We start from the raw sequence: 15,757 nt of genomic DNA, 5'->3' as shown, positions 1-15,757 counted from the left end.
GGGCACGGTAAGTAACTGGCAGGTGGCGGGCAGGACTGTTAGACAGACTGGCGGGCTGGACTGTTAGACAGACTGGTGGGCAGGACTGACAGGCAGCGGGACCTGAGGGCTGAGGAAAGTGTTAGCACACAAAACAACAACCTTGCACAGGCACCTCCATTTTGGAGGAGGTGCCCTATATAGGAGAAGTCCTCCGGCCATTGGCCGGGGACTCTTTAGGACGGCGCACGGCCCCTTTAATCGGAAGGGAGAGCGAGCGCGCCCTAAGCACGGTGCCCAGGAAGCTGCACGCGGTGCGTGCCACAGCAGCAGCAGGGGAGCAGGAAGACGCCGGACCGGGACCGCGGCGGTGAGGGGAATGGCGTCTCTGCCCGGCATGAGGCAGAGACGCCGATGCTACACATTTAATGCTCCTAAGGATCATTATAAGTATTAATTTTGGTAATGATTTATTCCGAAATACATATTTTCATTATTTATTTGTCAACCTAGATGTCATCTTGCTTTTTTCATCTGATTATGAGTCACACATTTGTCATGTATCCACTGTACTTCAAAGACTGGGAAAATGTATTTTCCTGGGGAATATCTTCTATGTCAAAAGTTCTTGAATGGACCCCTCAAAATTCCAAACTATCAAGGATTGAGCGTAACTCAAATCTTTGAAATCTTTGCAGGATTTTTTAGGATTCGCAAACTACTATCATACATTTAATAAACATTTTTCCAAGATTGCCAGACCATTGACTGACTTGTCTAAAAAGGGAACTGATGTGTTCAACTCGAAACCTAAAGCAGCCTGTGATTTCATACAGATAAAGGAACAATTCTCTTCTGATTCTGTATTAGAGCAGCCTGATCTACAGCATCGTTTTGTAGTAGAGATTGATGCATCAGAGGTTGGAGTTAGAACCATGTTATCACAAGGTATACTATCTCTCACTCATGCGCCTACTTTTCACAAAAAATGTCATCTACAAAGGTAAATTATGATATTCCTGTATTGTTAGCAATCAAATCAGCCTTTAAGAATACGCATAATTATCTATTTGGCACTAAACATATGATCACGGTCAACAAGGATCACAATAATTTGACTTATTTAGACTCAACCAAGCGACTAAACCCTAGACAAGCTAGATGGGCTTTGTTCTTTTCTAGATTATATTTTGTGATGATATTCAGATCTGGTACTTATAATGTAAAAGCAGATGTGCCCTCCAAAGTTTCTTTTTGTCTCAGTCGGAAAACTCTGAATATGTTCCCAATCTTGCTAAAGGTGTAGTTGTATCCCTTGTTTCTCTAGATCTGACTAAATAGATCTGTAGATTTCTAGATTTAGCTCCAGATAACACTTCCACAGAAAAGATGTTTGTTCCTCGCAGGACACCCTGGGATTCGACTTACAGATATAAATTTTTGGTGGTCTACCATAGTTGGAAGTTATAGAGAATATACGCTCCACTGTGTAGGGTCAATATAGAATTGTCTTTTTCACCTGCCCACCACTCAGAGACCAATACTGAAACCAAGCATGGTAATCGGACACTCTATCAATTTATTTGATGTTATTTCTCTGGTTATCAATCTGACTGGGTAAAATATCTTACATTAACTAAGTTTGCTATTAATAATTAATATCAAGAATAAATTAAAGCTCAGCTTTTCTATAATTTTTTATATCATTCTTGATTTGATTCTTTTTTTAGCCTCTGCAATCATTACCCTAGAGACTGAAAAAACTTGTGGATAGGTTAAAGATTATCTGATTTGAAGTCAGAAAGAACTTGAGAAAAAGCATAGATTAGACATGGCTCATCTGCTAATAAGAGAGATATGCGTGGACAGCATTTTGAGGTAGCGGACAAGGTGTGGATATAGCATTTCAGAGTGCAGCTGTATTTTCTTGGTTATATTGAATAGTTGTGATGGTTTGCACCTGCTCACACTTGTCTTATTCTATTTGGAGGTGTTGGTCAGTCTTTTGATATTTGTATTTACTTTGTTAGCAGAGCTGGTACTGGAGGAGACATCATGAACAGTATGTCTGAGTGACATAGATGCTGTCCAGCAGGGATTAGTGTGCTGTCAATCAACGCAACAAGTGTGATCAGCTGTGGCCAATGGGGCAGTACCACATCCTATTTAAACTACAAACATTATGATACATATTGAGCTCAGTTAATTTTGACTTTTCTTATGCTGTTCCTATTTCTGACTAGACTTTTGTCTCAGCTTTGTCTTACCTTTTGTCCCTCCTACAGGTGCATCTCGCTAAATTAGAATATCATCAAAAAGTTAATTATTTCAGTTCTTCAATACAAAAAGTGAAACTCATATATTATATAGAGTCATTGCAAACAGAGTGATCTATTTCAAGTGTTAATTTCTGTTAATGTTGATGATTATGGCTTACAGCCAATGAAAACACAAAAGTCATTATCTCAGTAAATTAAAACAATTAACAAAAAACACAAAGGCTTCCTAAATGTTTAAAAAGGTCACTTAGTCTGTTTCAGTAGGCTTCATAATCATGGGGAAGACTGCTGACTTGACAGATGTCCAGAAGGCAGTCATTGACACACTCCACAAGGTCGCAGAGTTCCAATTTTCATTTGGAAATCAAGGTCCCAGAGTCTGGAGGAAGAGTGGAGAGGCACACAATCCAAGCTGCTTGAGGTCTAGTGTGAAGTTTCCACAATCAGTGATGGTTTGGGGAGTCATGTCATCTGCTAGTGTAGGTCTACTGTGTTTTATCAAGACCAAAGTCAGCGCAGCCGTCTAACAGAAAATTTTAGAGCACTTTATGCTTCCCTCTGCCGACAAGCTTTTTGGAGATGAAAATTTAATTCTCCAGCAAGACTTGGCACCTGTCCACACTGCCAAAAGTACCAATACCTGGTTTAAAAACAACAGTATCACTGTGCTTGATTGGCCAGCAAACTCGCCTGACTTTAACCCCATAGAGAATCTATGGGGTATTGTCAAGAGGAAGATGAGAGACACCAGACCCAACAATGCAGATGAGCTGAGGGCTGCTATCAAAGCAACCTAGATTTCCATAACACCTCAGCAGTGCCACAGGCTGATCACCTCCATGCCACACCGCATTGATGCAGTAATTGATGCAAAAGGAGCCCCGACCAAGTATTGAGTGCATTTACTGAACATACATTTCAGTAGGCCAACGTTGCAGATTTTAAAAACATTTTTCAAGCTGATGTTATAAAGTATTCTAATTTACTGAGAATGACTTTTGTGTTTTCATTGGCTGTAAGCCATAATCATCAACAGAAATGAAAACTTGAAATAGATCACTCTGTAATGACTCTATATAATATATGAGTTTCACTTTTTTGTATTGAAGAACTGAAAGAAATTAACTTTTTGATGATATTCTAATTTAGCGAGATGCACCTGTATTTCTGACCTCGGCTTGTCTGACTCTGCTCGAAACTGGCCTCCTGGTATCTGACTCTGGTTTACCCTCTGACTTCAGTTTTGTCTGCTGTTTCTGTATCTGGTATTGTCCCACTTATGTCTAAGCTATGACCTCTTCTCCCAATCCAGATTTGCTACAAAATGGCTGCTGTATTTCTTCCTTCTGCTTTTCTACAGGCTCTGATAGTCCCTTCTAATTGGCTGTACTATAACATGCAATATGATAGCTGCAAGGTATTTTGTGTCATGTGTGATTTCTGGCTGATACAACCAACTTTAATGTGTAAAATGGTGGCCATTTTAGGCAATTCATGCAAAGCTAATCTCAAATTCTTTGAATTCACCAGGATCAGTGAATTACTAAAAATTTTACACATATTTGATTAGCATCAAGTTGTTTCTCTAGTCAGTATTTCAGTTTCATTCATACTACTGAAGTTAACAAAATTGTAGGTACAATTCTGTTAGTCAGAAAAACCAATCATGGTCACTGAAATAATTGAAACTAACAAAAGTAATTTTCAATTTAAATTGACTTGATATCAACTTATGAAAATCAGACCTTGCTTTGGAATTGTGGTTCAACAGAAAAATGTAAAGGGAATTTGTCAGCAGTTTTTTGTTATGTAATCTGAGGACAGCGTGAGGTAGGGGCTGAAACACAGAATTTAAAGATATTTCACATGTCCGGCTATGTGCTGGTGTTTACTTACCTGATGATTATCATTGCTGTGACTAGCTGGCTTCGCTTGCAAGTCTGACTCTGCCCCCTTCTCTGATAAGCAGCTCACTGTCTATAGCTACCTATATACAGAGTCTTGTCTGGGTGGGGTTAGCTTTCTTAGTTATGCTACATGCTAAATATAAAAACTCTGATTGTGTTAGAACGGCTGCACCCAGTAATATAAGTGATACATCGTTGGATTCAGCTTCTCTTTGCCTACATCATGCTGCTCAAATGAGATAGCATAAACCTGCTGACAGATTCCCTTTAAAAAACAAACTAATGAAAATATACTGTCCACATCTGTATATGGGACTACCTAGCATTGATAGTGATGTCTTACACGTTCAACACAGTTTAATCAGTAAAATTACAGAATCTACCAGAACACTCTTCCAGCATAAGTATTTATTTTGAAAAAAAAAATAGGTTTAATGTTTATCTAAGAACATTCAACTTCTGGAGAATGTTGGTAGGAAAAATGTTAAGAATTATTGTTGTGTTTATGTTTAGCCAAAATTTGATGTAACATACACTATAGTGAATTGTGAAATTGAAGGTGAAAACTTTTCATACTTCACTAATACTAATAATCCAGTTGCCTGCTGTTAAGAAAAAGTTAAAATGTGTGTTTAGTAAAGCTGACAATGTAGCCATGCAATCGAAAAATTTCCTTAATGTGCTCTCAGTCTTTTTATAAACACCCTTCAAATCCATTTATGTATTGGGAGAACAAATGTAATGATTGCTGCTTTCCTTTTTACTCTTTGTTTTGTGGTGAGAAGAAAGTACTAAGATGACATCTGATAAAATCAAGTTTCTATAGGAAAGGTCATCAAGATCAGATCGGTGGGGATCGGATCCAACAGGTAATAACTAGTGATGAGCGAGCACTAAAATGCTCGGGTACTCGTTGCTCGGGTCGAGCAAATTGGAATACTCGGGTGCTCGACCCGAGCAACGAGCCCAATGTAAGTCTATGGGAAACTCGAGCATTTTTCAGGCGGCTCCCCCGGCAGTCTACAGAGGGCCTAAAAATTGCCCAAATCGATGGGAACAGTGCTCAAATGACATGGGAACAGCATGGGGAAGACTCCTGGAAGCATCTCTGACTCCCAGGTCACTGCTGTCAACAACGTTGTCAGAGTATTACGCCACTTTTACGGACTCACAATAAAACATACAAAAACAAAACCAAAATGGATTTTCCTGGGAAATATATTAAGAAACATCCTTTCCAGGGTAATGACTTGTATATAAGGCAAAATAAATAACCAAAACCAAAAATACTCCTCCACACCTTGGGCTATGTTCACACGTAGCGTTTTTGATGCATTTTTGCACTTTTGCATTGCTTTCAACAAAGACAAATGCATTCATTGGGAAATGTCATTTTAACATTTTATAACCTTATCTGGCCATGTGGTGTGTGACACATCATCAGACACATGCATACAGTGCTGAAAAGACATGGAAACAGCATGGGGAAGACCTCTGGAAGCATTTCTGACTCCCAGGTCACTGCCTAAAAGTGTGCCCATCATAAGTGATCCTTGGCGCATGCGAAGATGCCTCCCGCCATGCACCTGTCATTGCAGACTTGCAACTATCACCGTCCACGTCCTTGTCCCAGTGCAGCATTCAGTTGTCCCTACCCCATTCCTTAGAATGCAAGCGCAAGTATGTAGCCAGCCACCCACCCACAGGCTGCAATACTATACTGCCAAATTTTTGACAGCTGCTTGCACTTGAAATGTGGCCTTTTAGGCTCGTGGAGGCGGAAGCTTTTCATAACCTCATGCCGGCGGTGGCCGGGTGTCCATACTTGGTCCCCAGCTGCCACTATTTTTCCCGGTATCGTCTTCGCCTTCCACAAGCACGGGTCCCACAACATTACCCGTGCCCTCTCCAGTGCACTTACTGAAAAGGACCGCCTACACGTGAACAGGTGAATGTGGCCAGGGACGGTACGGAGCCAGTCCACAGCTTTTTTTGCTGAGAGTTGTATTTAGCTCGGTGAAAGGACTGGCATAGAGGGAAACCGCATCTAATCTGGCTGTCATTTCTCTGTCTCCAGGATCTGCCCATTGTCACACATGACCATGCCTGGCTGTATGTTCAGCGGTGAGAGCCACAGATCAGGCTGCTGTGTTACAGCTTTCAACAACTTTGCAGCGCTGGGCAATTTGTCAATTAAGCATTAAGCATGCTATCTTCAGCACAGCCTGTTGCCGCTCGGCCAAGGCAGTGCTGCAGTGCTGTCATCTTGTGACTGATGTGGTCATTTCGGAGATGGAGGAGGAGGTGCAGGAGCTGAACAATGTGATTACATTGAGGTTAAATTTGTGATGCTGTTTTTTATACTAAAGAAAGATCCTATTGTTTTGTTTTTTTTACGTTATTTTTTAAGACAAATGCATTCACCGGGAAATGTCATTTTAACATTTTACAACCTTATCTGGCAATGTGGTGTGTGACACATCATCAGACACATCCTGTTTTATTTATGATGGAGGTACTCTGAAAGTCTAAAAGCCTATTTTATAGGGCCATCAGACAGCCCTTACTATTCTTAAAAGGCCAGAAGTCGGTCCTAGCTATTGTTAGAGAGCCATCAGCCGGCTATGCTTTGTTGCTCCCATTATTAACGAGTGGGTCTCCTATACTGTTATTGCGTATCCAGTGACTGCAAGGGCTGCCAAAAATTTGGACGCAACCCAATACCCCTTTGAAGAGACATAGAGGAGGGTCTCAGTAAAAAAAAAATGTTCCCATTATAAAGGAGCGGGTCTCCTATAGTGGTAATGCCCATGCTGTGACTGCAAGGGCTGCCAAAATTTGGGAAAAACCCCACTAAGAATTTAAAGACACATAGAGCAGGGCCACAGTAATGACAAATTCCCATTAGAAAGGAGAGAGTCTGCTATACAGTTATAGGGTATGCAATGAGTCCAAAGGCTGACCAATTTTAGGAAAACCCCACTAAGAATTTAAAGACACATAGAGCTGGGCCACAGTAACAAGTACGACATGTTCCCATTAGAAAGGATAGGGTCTGCTATTCAGTTATAGGGTATGCAGTGAGTGCAACGGCTGACCAATTTTAGGAAAAACCCCACTAAGAATTTAAAGACACACAGAGCAGGGCCACAGTAACAAGTACGACATGTTCCCATTAGAAAGGAGAGGGTCTGCTATACAGTTATAGGGTATGCAGTGAGTCCAACGGCTGACCAATTTTAGGAAAAACCCCACTAAGAATTTAAAGTCACATAGAGCAGAGCCACTGTAACAAAGTACGACATGTTCCCATTAGAAAGGAGAGCGTCTGCTATACAGTTATAGGGTATGCAGTGAGTCCAACGGCTGACCAAATTTAGGAAAAACCCCCACTAACAATTTAAAGAGACATAGAGCAGGGCCACAGTAACAAGGTACGACAAATTCCCATTAGAAAGGAGAAAGTCTGCTATACAGTTATAGGGTATGCAGTGAGTCCAAAGGCTGAACAATTTTAGGAAAAACCCCACTAAGAATTTAAAGACACATAGACAGGGCCACAGTAACAAGGTGCGACAAATTCCCATTAGAAAGGAGAGAGTCTGCTATACAGTTATAGGGTATGCAGTGAGTCCAACGGCTGACCAATTTTAGGAAAAACCCCACTAAGATTTTAAAGACGCATAGAGCAGGGCCACAGTAACAAGGTACAACATGTTCACATCAGAAAGGAGAGAGTCTGCTATACAGTTATAGGGTATGCAGTGAGTCCAACGGCTAACCAATTTTAGGAAAAAACCCACTAACAATTTAAAGAGACATAGAGCAGGGCCACAATTACGACAAATTCCCATTAGAAAGGAGAGAGTCTCACAGAGTGTTGGGCTATGCAGTGAATGCAAGGGATGCCAAAAATTTGGAGGCACTTCAATGCCCCTTGGAAGAGATGTGGAGGAGTGCCTCATAAAAAAATGTTCCCATTAGAAAGGAGCGGGCCTCCTATACTTGTAATGCCCATGCACTAAGTGTATGGGCTGACAAACATTTACCCCTGAGGGGTATACATAAACATAGTGTATAAAAAACTTTTTTTTTACGGGCATCATAAACACCCTTTAAAAAAATTATGTGGGTTTTGCATCATGGACCACAGTCACCCTGGTGATATGGTGGTGGAGGATGAGGAGAAGGAGGAGGACAAGAGCAAATAGCCAAAATCAGGAAGCGTATACCCATGTTTGGGTGTGAAAAGGTGCATGGGAATACACCTCCCAAGAAAAGACACTGGATTTGAGTTTATGTTACGCCGCTATCATTCGGTGGTGTTGAGAAGTCTGGCCCAATCCAGCCCTTGCTCATTTTAATAAGAGTCAGCCTGTCAGCATTTTCAGTTAACAGGCGGATGCGCTTATCAGTTATAATTGCACCAGCGGCACTAAAAACCCGCTCTGATAAAATGCTGGCGGCAGGTCAGGCCATGACCTCCAAGGCATAGAGAGCCAGTTCATTCCACGTATCCAACTTGGACACCCAATAATTATAAGGCACAGAGAAATCACAGAGGATGTTGGTGTGGTCGTCAAGGTACTCCCTCAGCATCTTCCAAAAATTTGCACTCCTTGTGAGAGTACCCCGCGCCTCAGAGCCTGTGTGATGGGAAGGTCTGAGAAAACGCTCGCAGAACTTTGACAGTGTTACCCTGCCTCTGCTGGATTAAAGTTGTGTCTCTCTCGTCTGTACTCCTTGGTTGTCCAATGAACTGTGCCCTCTGCCGCCAGCGTTTCTAGATGGAATTTTTTTAATAGTTCCCCAACAAGGGCTTTCTGGTACAACCCCATTTTTGTAGACCTGTCCACCTCAGGAATAAGAGATATAAAGTTCTCCTTGTAGCGTGGGTCTAGAAGTGTCACCAACCAGTAATGACTGTCACCCAAAATTTTGAGAACGCGAGGGTCATGGGAAAGGCAGCGTAACATAAACTCAGCCATGCATTCCAGTCTACTAACAGGCAAGACTTCCGTGTCCTCACCAAGAGGATGACTGGCCATGTTCTCTTAATCCTCCTCCTCTCTGTCCTCTGGCTATCCACGCTGAACAGACGGTATGACAGTTGTGCAGGTAGTACCGTCTATAGTGCATGAAACTAGCTCCTGTCCTTCCTCCTCCCCCTCTTCTTCATTGTCACCCAATCCATGTTGGGATGAGATGAGGCTTGGCTGTGAGTAATCACCCTGTATGGTTCCTTACTCCATCTCATCGTGCTCTGCCTGCAATGCATCTTCTTTGATTGTGAGCATAGAGCGTTTCAGAAGACAGAGAAGCGGGATTGTGACGCTAAATATGGTGTCATCACCGCTCACCATCTTTGTGGAGTCCTCAAAGTTTTGGAGGATGGTACATATGTCTGACATCCATGTCCACTCCTGAGGTCTTATGTGTGGAGTCTGAACTGAATACCGATGGCCTTGTTGATGCTGGCACTCAACAACTGCCCTCTTCTGCTCACAAATCCTTCCTTCTGCAGTGTAGAGTTCCAATGCGTGGGGACATCACACAGGGGATTGGCTTGCATGCACTACAGCGGAAGAAGCAATGATGCCACCTGCAGACACTGTTCCTGGACCCTGGGGTTCGGCCCACAAAGTCAGGTGCTTTGCTGCCATGTGCCTGATCATGCTGGTGGTGGTCAGACTGCTAGTTTTGCCACCCCTGCTGATGCTGGCCTGGCAGGTGGTGCAAATGGCCTTTTTGGGGTTATCGGCAGAATCTTTAAAAAACAACCAGACTCGGGAAGACCTAACAGTTGTACTGGCAACTAGTGTTGAGCCACCCCCATAGTGTTCGGGTTCGGTTCGGTTCGTCGAACACCGGGATGTTCGAGGAACTGTTCGTCGAACTGTTCGTCGAACACCTTAGAACACCGTCGAACACCGTTAAAACCAATGGCAGGCAAACAAAAACACATAGAAACACATAGAAAACACCTTCAAAGGTGTCCAAAAGCTGACAAACTGCTCAGAAGACGCTTTCTTTAAAAAAGCCGGCCGGCAATTCAGCAGCGGCATACACTGGTACCCGACAATTTAGACAAGAAGGAATAGAGCCTCACACATAGATTAGATAGATAGAAACATGTCAGTCACATATATATGAAGTACAGTGACAGTGTTGCTTACTGTACTTGTCATTTTAGTGTAAAGGATTTATTAAAAAATATAATAGTGTTTTCATGCACTGTCTCTTTAAAAAAGCCGGCCGGCAATTCAGCATCTGTACCAGACAATTTATAACAGACAGAATAGAGCTTCACACATAGATTAGATAGATAGAAACATGTCAGTCACATATATATGAAGTACAGTGATAGTGTTGATTACTGTACTTGTCATTTAGTATTAAAATAAAGGATTTATTATTAAAAAAAATTGGCGTGGGGTTCCCCTTAATTTTAGTCTCTAGCGGAGGTTAAGCAGACAGCTGGGGCAGATGTTTGAAGCCTGGGAAGGGGGTAATACCCACGGAGCTTCCCAGGCTACTAATATGAGCCCCCAGCTGAATACATAGCCTTTACTAGCTATTAAAATGGGGGACCCCCCCAAAAAAAATGACGTGGGGTCCCCCCTAATTTAATAGCTAGCAAAGGCTAGGCAGACAGCTGGGGGCTGATATTAATAGCCCAGGAAGGGAGCCATGAATATTGGCCCCCTCCCAGGCTAGAAACACCACCCGTCAGCCGCCCCAGAAATGGCGCATTCATAGGATGCGCCAATTCTGGCACTTAGCCTCGCTCTTCCACGCTGCCCTGTAGCGGTGGCAGGGGGTAATAGGGCTGGGGTTGATGTCAGCTTATAATGCCAGCTGACATCAAGCCCAGGTTAGTAATGGAGAGGCGTCTATAAGACACCCCCATTACTAACCCCATAGTCAAAGTTAAAAGAAAACACAAACACCCAGAATAAAGTCCTTTAATTGAAATAAAGACACAATCCTTTATTGTTCTAAATTAAACCATACTTACCATCACGCCCATTCCAGCTGAAGCCAACGATCTCCTGCAATAAAATAAAAATAATAAAGCAACATCATCCTTACCTTTCCATGGTTCCCACGACAGCTTCAGCTCTGCTACATCGAGATGACAGGCTGGACCGCAGCAGAACGCTGCCATCCAGCCTGTCATCCCGCAGACACTGAGAAGCGCAGGCTTGCTTGCGCTCTGCAGTGTCTGGCTGTGACGGCATAAAGATGAGACGAGTTCATGTCCAATGAACTCGGCGCACCTCATGCACGTCACTGACAGCGTGGGAAAATTCTCACGCTGAAGCGCTGAGTGCAGGAGAATTCTCCCACGCTGTCAGTGACGTGCATAAGGTGAGCTCATGTCCAATGAACTCAGCTCACCTCCTGCACGTCACTGACAGCGTGGGAGAATTCTCCTGCACTCAGCGCTTCAGTGTGAGAATTCTCCCACGCTGAAGCGCTGAGTGCAGGAGAATTTTCCCACGCTGTCAGTGACGTGCATGAGGTGAGCCGAGTTCATTGGACATTAACTCGGCTCATCTGGATGCCCTCACAGAGAGACACTGTGGAGCGCAAGCAAGCCTGCGCTTCTCAGTGTCTGCGGGATGACAGGCTGGATGGCAGCGTTCTGCTGCGGTCCAGCCTGTCATCTCGATGTAGCAGAGCTGAAGCTGTCATGGGAACCATGGAAAGGTGAGGATGATGTTGCTTTATTATTTTTCTTTTATTTCAGGAGATCGTTGGCTTCAGCTGGAATGGGCGTGACGGTAAGTATGGTTTAATTTAGAACAATAAAGAATTGTGTGTTTATTTCAATTAAAGGACTTTTTTCTGGGTGTTGTGTTTTTTTTAAATACTTTACTAGAAATTCATGGTGGTCATGTCTAATATTGGAGTGACCCCATGAATTTTGGGCTTAGGGCCAGCTGATAATGCCAAGCTGGCCCTAACCCCTTTATTACCCAGTGAGCCACCGCATCAGGGCCCTGGATGAGTTGGGTACAGCGCCAGAAAATGGCGCTTCTATGAACGCGCCATTTTCCGGGGTGGCTGCGGACTGCAATTTGCAGCGGGGGTGGCCCAGAAAGCTTGGGCCTCCCTGCGCTGCGGATTCCAGCCCCCAGCTGCCTAGTTGTACCTGGCTGGACACAAAAACAGGGCGAAGCCCCACGTCAATTTTCTTTAAATTATTTCATGAAATAATTAAGAAAAAAAGGGCTTCCCTATATTGTTGTGTCCGGCCAGGTACAAATAGGCAGCTGGTGGTTGGGCGCAGCCCATTCCTGCCTGCTGTACCTGGCTGGACACAAATATAGTGCGAAGCCCCACGTCAATTTTTTTTTTAATTATTTCATGAATTTCCTGAAATAATTTAAAAAAATTGAAGTGGGGCTTCGCACTATATTTGTGTCCAGCCAGGTACAGCAGGCAGGAATGGGCTGCCCCCAACCACCAGCTGCCTATTTGTACCTGGCCGGACACAACAATATAGGGAAGGCCTTTTTTTCTTAATTATTTCATGAATTTCATGAAATAATTAAAAAAAATTGAAGTGGGGCTTCGCACTATATTTGTGTCCAGCCAGGTACAGCAGGCAGGAACGGGCTGCCCCCAACCACCAGCTGACTATTTGTACCTGGCCGGACACAACAATATAGGAAAGGCCTTTTTTTCTTAATTATTTCATGAATTTCATGAAATAATTAAAAAAAAAATACGTGGGGCTTCGCCCTATTTTTGTGTCCAGCCAGGTACAACTAGGCAGCTGGGGGCTGGAATCTGCAGCGCAGGGAGGCCCAAGCTTTCTGGGCCCCCCCCCCGCTGCAAATTGCAGTCCGCAGCCACCCCGGAAAATGGCGCGTTCATAGAAGCGCCATCTTCTGGCGCTGTACCCAACTCATCCAGGGTCCTGGTGCGGTGGCTCACTGGGTAATAAAGGGGTTAGGGCCAGCTTGGTATTATCAGCTGGCCCCAAGCCCAAAATTCATGGGGTCACGCCAGTATTAGACATGACCGCCATGAATTTCTAGTAAAGTATTTAAAAAAAACACAACACCCAGAATAAAGTTCTTTAATTGAAATAAACACACAATTCTTTATTGTTCTAAATTAAACCATACTTACCATCACGCCCATTCCAGCTGAAGCCAACGATCTCCTGCAATAAAAGAAAAATAATAAACCAACCTCATCCTTACCTTTCCATGGTTCCCACGACAGCTTCAGCTCTGCTACATCGAGATGACAGGCTGGACCGCAGCAGAACGCTGCCATCCAGCCTGTCATGCCGCAGACACTGAGAAGAGCAGGCATGCTTGCGCTCCTCAGTGTCTCGCTGTGACGGCATCCAGATGAGCCGAGGTCATGTCCAATGAACTCGGCTCACCTCATGCACGTCACTGACAGCGTGGGAAAATTCTCACGCTGAAGTGCTGAGTGCAGGAGAATTCTCCCACGCTGTCAGTGACGTGCATGAGGTGAGCTCATGTCCAATGAACTCAGCTCACCTCATGCACCTCACTGACAGCGTGGGAAAATTCTCCTGCACTCAGCGCTTCAGCGTGAGAATTCTCCCACGCTGTAAGTGACGTGCATGAGGTGCGCCGAGTTCATTGGACATGACCTCGGCTCATCTTTATGCCGTCACAGAGAGACAATGTGGAGCGCAAGCATGCCTGCTCTTCTCAGTGTCTGCGGGATGACAGGCTGGATGGCGGAGTTCTGCTGCGGTCCAGCCTGTCATCTCGATGTAGCAGAGCTGAAGCTGTCGTGGGAACCATGGAAAGGTAAGGATGAGGTTGCTTTATTATTTTATTTTTATTACAGGAGATCGTTGGCTTCAGCTGGAATGGGCGTGATGGTAAGTATGGTTTAATTTAGAACAATAAAGAATTGTGTCTTTATTTCAATTAAAGGACTTTATTCTGGGTGTTTGTGTTTTTTTTAACTTTGACTATGGGGTTAGTAATGGGGGTGTCTTATAGACGCCTCTCCATTACTAACCTGGGCTTGATGTCAGCTGGCATTATAAGCTGACATCAACCCCAGCCCTATTACCCCCTGCCACCGCACCAGGGCAGCGTGGAAGAGCGAGGCTAAGTGCCAGAATTGGCGCATCCTATGAATGCGCCATTTCTGGGGCGGCTGACGGCTGGTGTTTCTAGCCTGGGAGGGGGCCAATATTCATGGCTCCCTTCCTGGGCTATTAATATCAGCCCCCAGCTGTCTGCCTAGCCTTTGCTAGCTATTAAATTAGGGGGGACCCCACGTCATTTTTTTGGGGGGGTCCCCCATTTTAATAGCTAGTAAAGGCTATGTATTCAGCTGGGGGCTGATATTAATAGCCTGGGAAGCTCCGTGGGTATTACCCCCTTCCCAGGCTTCAAACATCTGCCCCAGCTGTCTGCTTAACCTCCGCTAGAGCCTAAAATTAAGGGGAACCCCACGCCAATTTTTTTAATAATAAATCCTTTATTTTAATACTAAATGACAAGTACAGTAACCAACACTATCACTGTACTTCATATATATGTGACTGACATGTTTCTATCTATCTAATCTATGTGTGAAGCTCTATTCTGTCTGTTATAAATTGTCGGGTACAGATGCTGAATTGCCGGCCGGCTTTTTTAAAGAGACGGTGCATAAAAACACTATTATTTTTTTTGATAAATCCTTTACGCTAAATGACAAGTACAGTAAGCAGCACTTTCACTGTACTTCGTATATATGTGGCTGACATGTTTATATCTATCTAATCTATGTGTGAAGCTCTATTCTTTCGGTTCTAAATTGTCGGGTACCGGTGTATGCCGCTGCTGAATTGCCGGCTTTTCATGTTTCACTGTTGGCACTGTTCCCATCGATTTGGGCAATCACTGTAATGCCACAACCACCATGGCTGTGGTATTACAGTGAGTGGCAGACAATCCCTGCATGATAGGTGCTCTAAATAGCACCAGACATGCAGGACACGCTTTTGGTGCACGAACAGTTATCGAACATAACCTCGAACAGCCGAATTTTTTGCAAATCGTTCGGGTTCGTCGAACAACTCGAACACCGCCCAAAACAGCTCGAATTTGAGATTGGCGAACAGTTCTAGTCGAACACCGCTCATCTCTACTGGCAACTTCCTTGTTGTTGGTTATATGGGGAACGGTTGCCTGCCTTCTGTCTTCGGCCACCACACTGATTCTTCCTGCCTGTTGGGGTGCTCTGCCTCCCTCCCCCTGTGTGCTGCTGTCCTCGCTCTGCATGTCCTCCTGCCAGGTTGGGTCACTTACTATATCATCCACCACCTCATCTTCCACTTCCTCACCCTGGTCCTCCTCCTGACTTTCTGGCAATTGTGTCTCACCATCATCCACCTCTTGTGACACTTTCCCACCGTCGCCTTCGTGTGACCGTGGCTGCTCAAATATTTGGCGATCTCCTCTTGCCCCGCTTCAAGTGGACCGGGCGAGAGGCCCGAATCTACAAATGGAAAAGTGAACAGCTCTTCAGAGTGTCCAAGCGTGGGATCAGTTGTCTCCGGGCACTCGGCATGGTGGGAGGAAGGAGGATCAGGGT

At 44.2% G+C, this 15,757-nt stretch overlaps 1 protein-coding gene across 6 annotated transcripts in view; it reads left to right on the top strand.

Moving 5' to 3' along the window:
- CTXN3 (cortexin 3) overlaps nucleotides 1–15,757 on the top strand; it is a 207,239-nt gene that overhangs the window by 131,151 nt on the left and 60,331 nt on the right. For 2 of the 6 annotated variants that reach the window (XR_012251423.1, XR_012251422.1), the window contains one exon: nucleotides 4,951–5,034. The exons of the other annotated variants lie outside the window; for them this stretch is intronic. The gene's annotated coding sequence lies outside the window, so the exon portion shown is untranslated. Of the gene's footprint in view, nucleotides 1–4,950; nucleotides 5,035–15,757 lie in introns of those variants that run through there. 6 annotated transcript variants of the gene reach the window in all.

Source organism: Phyllobates terribilis, unplaced genomic scaffold (genome assembly GCF_046119375.1).
Source record: "Phyllobates terribilis strain yellow unplaced genomic scaffold, ASM4611937v1 Scaffold_1__5_contigs__length_1240528914, whole genome shotgun sequence".
In the NCBI taxonomy this organism is placed as follows: domain Eukaryota; kingdom Metazoa; phylum Chordata; class Amphibia; order Anura; family Dendrobatidae; genus Phyllobates; species Phyllobates terribilis.
Note: the sequence above shows the minus strand (reverse complement) of the source record. Positions and strands in the feature narration are given on the sequence as shown.